We start from the raw sequence: 8516 nt of genomic DNA on the forward strand, positions 1-8516 counted from the left end.
AGTTCCCGTGGCATCACGATAATGGGGGCATGGAAATACAGGTCATACAGATTTGCCTGCACCCAGGACTCCTGTACTTTGAAGCAGGCACAGTGCAGGGACGGCCAGGGGTCCTGCAGGTTCTGGTCAGGCCAGGTCCCCAAGATGGGAGAGAGGGTGCTGGGGAGAGTCATATGCGGAGCAGCATCAGAGCATGGCCTTTCATGCCACATGGTACTCCCATAGCACCATTCTTTCTGTGTGGGTCCCCGAGAATGTCCCCAGCATGACCTCCAACCCCCCCACCCCCGCTGTCACTGTCCTTGCAGCGGACGACCTGGTCATCCAGAAAACCTGTATGAGTCTGGTTTTTCTACTTATCCTCTTTTCTCAAAGGCCCAGGGCCTCATCTACTCCATCCTCCATGCACACTGGTATCGGGGCTTAGGTTTGTCAGATTGGTGAGTGGTCTGCTCACCAAAGTTTCTGTTCTTGGCCCCAGTGGTGGAGGTCAGAAGAGGTGGTAGAGAGCGGTGCAGGAGGAGCAAGATGGGACCGTTGAAGGGATGGATGTTTGAGGCACCGAATTGGCCCAGACTGTGCTCCACTCCCCAGAGGGCTTGGGACCCCATCTGCAGCTCTCTTTGACTCATTTTCCTCTTCACAGGAAGCCCCCAAATGAAGGCCTCCCAATGGAAATCAAGAGATCTATGAGATCCATGGCTCTGAGAGTCACTCCCCAGCCAAAAACCCTTAGTCTCCCAATGTGCTCTGTGGAGGAATTAAGGTTCTCCTTCTGGATCCAGAGATCAATCAAAGTTTTACTTGATCTTTCCCAAAAATTTTTTAAGGAAATTTATTAATTAAAGAGAGAATAAGCATGGTGAGCAGGCTCCCCACTGAGCAGGGAGCCCAATGTAGGGCTCAAACACAGGACCCTGGGATAACGAACTGACCTGATGGCAGAGGCCTACCTGACCAAGCCACCCAGTGCCCTTACTTGATTTTATCGTCCATGATAATGGTCCAGATACGGGTGGATCCATTCATCCCTTGAGGCAGCCATGAAATGTCACATATAACAAACTATGGACATGTGTGCCTACGACATGCAGAGTGATTGACTGACACTCTGATTAGTCTTGGGACCCAGACACTGTATCTTCTTTATTCCTTCAATTATCTCAGTGACTAGAAATGTGTCTGCAATACTCGGTGCTTAATATGTATTATGGGATGAAGGAATCTCAACCAGCCCTTTCCATATACTTGAGCTGCTCGGCCTTCCCCCAGTGACCTCTACTCTGGCCACATAAGGACAAGTATCAGGACCAGTTAGATGGAATCCCAGAAGTCCTTTGTAAACAGGAAGACTGCCTGCTTTGCACATGCTTCTGTAAACCCAGAAGTGCAACAGGCCCATGAGGGTTGATGAGGAGAGCTTCTTCGCTGGGGAGAGACAACTGCTATACAGGAAGATGCCCAGTAGCCCTTTCTACAGAGCCAGGCACCAGAGAAGTCTGCTCCATGTTTTCTGCCAGGATTGCCCACAGTAGCCCCATGAGGTTCATCCTCTTACTCCAGCACTTTTCCAGAGGAGCAAAAGGAAGCTCAGAGAGGTGCAGTGACATTCCCAAAACATACTGGTAGTAGAGGCTAGCCCCCCGCCCCCTAGCTGTGTATGGGGTGGTTGCTCACCTGGAGAATTGCTGGCCCAGGACCTGTTGGGCTGTGGTGAACAATTGGTAGAGACAAGAAATGACTGGATTGTTGGCGAGGCTTCTGTCCTGGGAGGATGGTACCAAGGACTGTAGAAAACCATCCAGTCTCCCCTCTCTGAGCGTCAGCATGGTCTTGGCCTCACCCAGGGATATGGTTGATTCCTTTTCACACCAGAGACACAAGGACGGGCACTGTAGTCAGCTTCCAAACCATGAACCACTGGGAAGATCAGGGTCTGGCGCTCAGACCAGAGACTCCCATCCCCTCGGGAAGTTATACAGGACAAGGGACTTGAGTGCCCACACAGAAAAGGTTTGAGGCTTCAAAGTGGCATTGGCTTTAGGGAAGACATGGTAAACCATTGGTAACTTCAACACATTCTGTTAGCTGAGCAACAACAGCATTCCTCTCAACTAATAGCTTTTATGAAGACCAGGATGCCACAGAGTCTTCAGTTACATCCCCACTGCCACTAGAACACAGAGGCCTAGACCCTCAAATGCTGCTCAAGATCACATACACTGGGGCTGAGAAGAGACCAGAGCATGGGCTGCATGGGGTTTCCCTTAAGCTGATGTGGCTTGGGCTGTTCCTGACCTAGGGAGGAAGGGTCAGGGGAAAACTCCCTTCTCCTGCAGGGCCCAAGGGCGTCAGTTGTTTCTAGTCTGGGTTCTAGGCTTGCCCTCATCATCTCTGGGTCTTGAGTTTGACCATGAATGTGGACCTGTTCTCACCGTAGGCCTTCAATGGATGTAGTTGGTGGCCTGATGCCCCTGTGCTTGTCAGGGGAAATGGAGGAGTTGAACTCTTGGAGCAACTCATCCCAGATTTCCTTGGTGGATCATTACAAAAAGAACCAGCTACTGGTGCCAGGAAGCATCAGAGGCCTTCCTCTTAATCTGGGGTTCCAGGTTATGGCAGATCTAGCAACCAAAACAATCTGTGGGGACACATAAGGTGCTCCTTGCAGCACTACAGAGATGGCAAGAGAATGGCATCAGGTCAAGTGCCAAGGGCCTTGAAAGTCTGAATCCCTGTGGCAGACGGCCTCATTGATGGAGGACTACGAAGACCTATAGGGATACAGCTCATAGCTTTTGGGCCTACAATGATCTGATGTGTTCTGAGAGATGACATGTTATAGAGAAACATATAGAGAGAATCTACAGAGAGAAACTGTATAAACATTCTGTATGAAAACATATAGGATGGCTTCATCCCACCTTTCCTTTTGTGTTAAATCACCCTCTTTAGTGTGATGATTTGGAAGGGCTCAGAGAAGGTCTGCAGGGACAGTGGAGCTGGCTTCTACACAGCATATCTGGGACAAGTAGTTGAAATAATAAAAACAGAAGTAAAACGCAAAGATACTCATGGCTTTGTGAAAAACAAAACAAAACAACCCCCCACAAACTTCTCAAAAACATGAACTATATTCTGCACCATTCCAACACAGGTGAAGAACGTCTTCATACGTAGCTGGAGGCTAGGCATGGAGGTTCAGGTCTCTTTGCAGTGGGGCTTGTGGGACACTCATGTGGAAACACTATGGGAGGGCCCCAGGTTTCTCTCCATGTTTGTGTGGGGGCCATATTTCTGTGGTGAGCCCTCTTCCCTTTCTCACCTCAGAACAGCACCGATCCCTGTTTGTTGGGTGCACCCGATCATTGTCTAGGGGGTTGGAATAGTTGAAGCCACAGACCATCTCCTCCAAGATCTCCTGGGTGCAGCTCTGCAAATACAGTGCCCCGTATATACAGGGCCAAGAGACATTAGGGTCCTCCCTCAACATCACCCCCAAGGGGACACCCCCATTAGAAATCGTGTTCTCCTGTTCAGGCCAGAGGGGCAGCTGTGGAGACATCTGGCAAGGAGGAAGCCAGATGAAAGAGGCTTTTGGGCTCATGACTAACATATTGGAAGTTGAGCTTGGTCCTCAGCGCTCCCCTTCTCATCTTGCCTGCTATGACCTGGGGTCTGAACACTAAAGATGTGTCAGGCTTCCAGCACCTGGCAGCTGGTCTGTGCCCAGGAAGGACATGTTCCTCTCCTCTGTCCCCTCTATACACGCACACACACATACACACGCAGACCCAGGCACACTCACACACGCATAAACACACAGACACACACACAGTGAGGTGTAAGAGGTGCGAGCCCGCTCAGCTGAGATCACAGTGTGCCTGCTCTCCAGTGGCCTCCCCAAATTGCCTTGTGGTACCTGTTGAGTTCTCCCGCCACATAACCAGAAGCTTCGGAGAAGAGGGCCGAGCTGACATCGACAGCTACATGAACATCTCTCACTCTGGACTCTCCTGAGCCCAGAGCGCCTCAAAGTAGGACAACAGCAAGAGGACATCTTGTTCTCTTGACCGTCTCCAGTAAAGTGAGCAGTTGTAGAATGCAGGTGCCTGGTTACCAGAGTTCTAAATCAGTTGTGGGCCTGTCACCAAGGAAGTGACATCACTTTTTCAAGCTACTGGGACCTGGGCTCCTTCCTTCAGGTAGCCCTATCCAGAGCCCCTTCTTGGCAGATGACTGCTTACCCCATGCCATCCCCTTAACTGTACATTAACTGTACATCATGAGCCAAAAGATGCCATAGACACAACTCTCTGAACATGCAAGTGAGGTCTACCTTTGAGGACATGGAGCTGAATTCAGACCTTTATTTCTGTGTTTTCCCAGTGCTGTGTCCTACCTAACCCACTGGGTCTCTCAATAGTCCACAGTTTCCCAACCTGCACTGTGGGGATCAGCCTAGAATCTACTTCCTAGGCACATCACCAGGGGTCTATGGATGATATTTATAATGCGTGTGGGCTGTATCCTGTGTATCTGAGGCACAAATATACGGATGGAAGATTGACCAGAAGGGGTGGGATGAGCCATGGAGTACCACTTGAAAGTGGCCTGGGTTCCAGCCATGTAATACCACAATAGCACGTTCCCTCTGGCCTCTTTCAATGGGGGCACCACGATGGGGTGGAAATGCTCCAAGAGGCAGACATGGTCATCTTCTGTAGTCAAACTGTCCAATTATTTTCTGATATATTTAGAATGAGACCTGGTTGCCTCGTTTTGGCCTCAGGGCTGCAGCCTTTACAATGGCTCCCAGGATCCTGACCTGTTGCATAAGTATCTCTGTGTATCCCCGAGGTGCTTAGTGACTGGCTTCTGACCAATACGGTACAGCCAACAAGATGGCATGTCACATCTAAGTTCCAATTGGAAATAGCCTCTCACTTCCTATTTGTTTCCTCTCCTATCCCACTAACTCATGTTCCACTTCTTACCCTTTCCCTTTCCCATTTTATTATCTATCCCTGAATCAAAAATCAACCAGAGATGTTTTGAGCTTCCATGTACATAGGCTCACATGGCAGGGAACTGAATCCACTTGGCAGAAAATCCTCTGCCAGGCTAGCCTCCCATGAGGCCACAGCCACAGCCTCTGATGTACCTTGAGGTGGAGGAACCAAGCTAATTTGTGCCTGGATTCCTCATCCACAGAACCGGTGAGAAATTAAATATACAATGTGTAACATGCAAGGTCCTGGGGCAATAGAGTTGCAGAGGAACAATACATTACTACCAGTCCACCAGGCCTCAGCATCTCTCCCTGCCCTCTTCCCTCTCTTCAGATCCCTCTGCATTTCCCCTCAGCCACGCTGGCTGCCTTTTTTTACCTCCTCTGGCCAAACCAGCTTCTGTTAGTATCTTCAGCAGGGGTCCTTTCTTCCCAACACCCAGATATGTGCAGATATGTGCACCCAGATATGTGCTCCCAGATATGTGCAGATCTAAATCCCTTTTGTTATTCTATTCTCACCAATGTCACCCTCACTGAGACCTTTCTTACCTTTCTCTCCCATGACTCCCCAGCCTTGCTTCCTAGCATACAGTCTTGTGTGGCATACAGCACTTGTTCTTTCCTTTCATGTGTTGTTGTTTTTGTGCTTTTGTCCATTTCCAGACTGTAAGTTCCTAAAGGCAGGGAGCTCGGGGTAATTTTCAGCTCCACCCCTGGGCCCACCAAGGTACCTGAGTGCTTAGTGCCTAGTTACAGAATGAATCAATGAGAAGTTCTTGGAAGCCACCTCCCCTTTCAACTACCTCGACTGCAGGGACAAATGCCACTAAGAGTTTCAAGTTGGCTCTGGGCAGGAGGAGGACCACAATGGCCTCTGCAAGGAGTCTTTCCTCTGCAGTTCCTCCAGCAGAAGTCCCTAGATACCACTGCAGAGGAGGCCTCCTGCATTGTGTTCTCCAGCTCTAGCATTACAGCCCCAGGCAGGTACACCACCAAAGAAAAGAACAGTTTTATTTGGGTGTCCTCAAGGCAGTGTCTTTTCAGAATCACAGGGGCAAAGGAGCAGGACCTATGGGCTCCAAGGACAGAATAAAGGACCTCAGAAACCTCCCTTTCATCCCTTTCCTGTCCTCTCCATTAGTATCATCTTTACAAATATGGGACTGTGCCTCAGCCAGAAGAGTGACCCTGCACCCATCCATGCCTATCTAAATGAGTATCCTGAAGGTCCTATGGAGACTGGTCTTGTTCCTGGAACCCAGATGCAGTGCACAACACTCTGGCATTTTCCTAGAGAAAGTGAACACATGATAAACAGGTAGACAACATGACTAACCATCAGAAAAATGTAAGCCAAGAACACAATGAGACATCACATCATATACATTGCAAGGGCTATCATAGAAAAGACAAGAGATAAGAGATGCTGCTGAGAATGTGGAGAAAAGGGAACCCTCGGGCACTGTTGTTGGGATCGCACAGTGGTACAGTTGCTATGCAAAACATATGGTGGTTCCTCAAAATTTAAAAATAGAGCTACCATAGTATTGAACATTTCCACTTCTGGGACCATATCCATAGAAAACAGAATATGTCTAGAAAATGCTTGCACCTCCATGATCGAGAAGCACTATTTTCAACAACCAAGACATGAGAACTTCCGTGCCCATCAACGGTGACTGGATAAAGCAGTGTTAGCTGTAGAATGGAATCAAAGTCAGCCATAGGAAAGGAAATCCTGCTACGTGTGATAACGGTACTGGACTTTGAAGGCAATACGCCAATGAAATGAGTGAGACAGAGAATGGCAAATATATATATATATATATATATATATATATATATATATATATTCCCTAATATGTGGAATCTAAAACAGAAGAAAGAAGAAAAAACTAATTCAGAAAAAGAGATGAGATTGAAGTAACCAGAGTGGTGGTTGAGAGAAAGGTGAAAAGGTACAAACTTTGAATTTTAAGGTTAAGAAGTAATAGCGATTTACAGTACAACATGACGACTCCAGTGATACTGCTTTATAGTGTATCTGAGAGGTGGCAAGAGAGTAAATATTGAGAGTTCTCATCACAACAAAAATCTTTTTTATTTGTTTTTGTATCTATAAGAGATGATGGTATTTAACCAAACTGATTCTGGTAATTGTGTCACAATATGGGAATGTAAAAACGTTATGCTGTTTACCTTCAACATGCACAGTGCTCTATGTCAATTATATTAATAAAAGTGGGGCCAACAGTATTGTAACATTCATAATGAGGTTAGGAAAAGTTGATTTGGTAAAGTAATGACACCTAAACAAAACGTTAAACAGTAGACCCTGTCTGTAGCCATTAGATTATGATATGGATAAAAATCTTCCCAAAAGACACGACTGTGGGAGGAAAGGGAAGAGGAAGGAAGAGCAGCATGTTTATATTTTCCATTCAGTACATCCTCTCTGTTTAACTAGATCTTGCCTTCCTGGTGGGTGTTTGCATCGGTTCTTAAAGTTCAGCCTCCTGGGGCTGGCATTCATGACTCTTCCATAAGCTCTATTTTCCCAAGGCAATGGACAGGACAGAGGACTTCAATGAGACATTAGCATCTGAATAGGTCAGGAGTCCTGATATCTAATATGCCAAAAATTTGTAATTTTTATTCATTTAATTATAAATCAAAAGTGTCTGGGCTTTTATCAGCTCTTGAGGCGCACATATAATGCAAAGTTTTCTCTCCAATTAAATCAAATAGCTACCATATGTGCTATTGAAGCAGTAAATATATATATATATATTATATATGTAATATATATATAATAAATATATATATATAAATTTATATATATATATAAAATAGGAATATATATATTTTTCTGTCTCCTCTCTCTCTCTATATATATAGCATATATATATATTTCTTATATATATATTGCTATATATATATATTTCTTATATATGTTTTTATGGGAATGTAATGAAGAACTCACAACTTTGCTCTGTAGAGGTAAAATCTGATTTTACAGAGTGATTGCCCACTAGACAGCCTCCTTTTTCTGCCATATATTTATACCAAAAACCTGTTGTCCCTTAGCCTATGACCTATCATTCTATCTATATGCCTTTTACAAGCCTCTCTGCTCCTTGCACAAGCTGTCACATTTTACGGTGATTGTCACCTGAAGTCCCTAGATACGGAACTGAAACATGAAGGAGACATCAAGAAGAGAGATTCATTTGTCTCTGGGTACCACTGGTATATTGTCATCACTCCTGAGGGCTATGAGGGCTTTTCTTTGTCAGATTCTGTGGCATGTGAAATCTGTGATGAAGAAATATAAATAAGAAATATGAATAACCTCATTTGCAAAAAAAAAAAATTGAGAGATAAATTAAGCAAAGATTAAATGATATGTCCAATTACCTTTATTTATGAAACTCACTACATGCAAGATATTTTAATGTGTGCACCTCGAGGTAAAACTTGAAACTTGTCATCTTAGGCAATG

This window comes from Vulpes vulpes, chromosome 3, assembly GCF_048418805.1.
Source record: "Vulpes vulpes isolate BD-2025 chromosome 3, VulVul3, whole genome shotgun sequence".
NCBI lineage: Eukaryota > Metazoa > Chordata > Mammalia > Carnivora > Canidae > Vulpes > Vulpes vulpes.